The sequence below is a fragment of the Austrofundulus limnaeus genome, unplaced genomic scaffold (genome assembly GCF_001266775.1).
Source record: "Austrofundulus limnaeus strain Quisiro unplaced genomic scaffold, Austrofundulus_limnaeus-1.0 Scaffold167, whole genome shotgun sequence".
Taxonomy (NCBI): domain Eukaryota; kingdom Metazoa; phylum Chordata; class Actinopteri; order Cyprinodontiformes; family Rivulidae; genus Austrofundulus; species Austrofundulus limnaeus.
The window spans coordinates 102,169-103,876 of NW_013952569.1; positions in this window are offsets into that span (position 1 = coordinate 102,169).

The following is a 1,708-nucleotide window of genomic DNA, read 5'->3' on the forward strand; positions in this document are numbered from 1 at the left end:
ATAGTTGGTATAGTTTGTGTAGTTTGTATAGTTTGTATAGTTTGTATAGTTGGTATAGTTGGTATAGTTGGTATAGTTGGTATAGTTGGTATAGTTTGTGTAGTTGGTATAGTATGTGTAGTTTGTATAGTTGGTATAGTTTGTGTAGTTTGTATAGTTGGTATCGTTGGTATAGTTGGTATAGTTGGTATAGTTTGTATAGTTGGTATAGTTGGTATAGTTGGTATAGTTGGTATAGTTTGTGTAGTTCGTATAGTTGGTGTAGTTGGTATAGTTTGTATAGTTTGTATAGTTTGTATAGTTTGTATAGTTGGTATAGTTGGTATAGTTGGTATAGTTGGTATAGTTTGTATAGTTTGTATAGTTTGTATAGTTGGTATAGTTGGTATAGTTTGTATAGTTGGTATAGTTGGTATAGTTTGTATAGTTTGTATAGTCTGTATAGTTGGTATAGTTTGTATAGTTGGTATAGTTTGTATAGTTGGTATAGTTTGTATAATTTGTATAGTTTGTGTGGTTGGTATAGTTTGTATAATTGGTATAGTTTGTATAGTTTGTATAGTTGGTATAGCTTGTATAGTTGGTATAGTTTGTATAGTTGGTATAGTTTGTATAGTTGGTGTAGTTGGTATAGTTTGTATAATTGGCATAGTTGGTATAGTTTGTACAGTTGGTATAGTTTGTATAGTTGGTATAGTTGGTATAGTTGGTATAGTTTGTATAGTTGGTATAGTTTGTATAGTTGGTATAGTTTGAATAGTTGGTATAGTTGGTATAGTTTGTGTAGTTTGTATAGTTTGTATAGTTTGTATAGTTGGTATAGTTTGTATAGTTGGTATAGTTTGTGTAGTTTGTATAGTTTGTATAGTTGGTATGGTTGGTATAGTTGGTATAGTTTGTATTGTTGGTATGGTTGGTATAGTTGGTATAGTTGGCATAGTTTGTATAGTTGGTATAGTTTGTGTAGTTTGTATAGTTTGTATAGTTTGTATAGTTTGTATAGTTGGTATAGTTTGTATAGTTTGTATAGTTGGTATAGTTTGTATAGTTGGTATAGTTTGTGTAGTTTGAATAGTTGGTATAGTTTGTGTAGTTTGTAAAGTTTGTATAGTTGGTATAGTTTGTGTAGTTTGTATAGTTTGTATAGTTGGTATAGTTGGTATAGTTTGTGTAGTTTGTATAGTTTGTATAGTTTGTATAGTTGGTATAGTTTGTATAGTTGGTATAGTTTGTGTAGTTGGTATAGTTTGTATAGTTGGTATAGTTTGTATAGTTTGTACAGTTGGTATAGTTTGTATAGTTGGTATAGTTGGTAAAGTTTGTATAATTTATATAGTTTGTGTAGTTGGTATAGTTTGTATAATTGGTATAGTTTGTATAGTTTGTATAGTTGGTATAGTTTGTATAGTTGCTATAGTTTGTATAGTTGGTATAGTTGGTATAGTTTGTATAGTTGGTAGAGTTGGTATAGTTTGTATAATTGGCATAGTTGGTATAGTTTGTACAGTTGGTATAGTTTGTATAGTTGGTATAGTTTGTATAGTTGGTATAGTTTGTATAGTTGGTATAGTTAGTATAGTTGGTATAGTTTGTATAGTTGGTATAGTTTGTATTGTTGGTATAGTTTGAATAGTTGGTATAGTTGGTATAGTTTGTGTAGTTTGTATAGTTTGTATAGTTTGTATAGTTTGTATAGTTTGTATAGTTG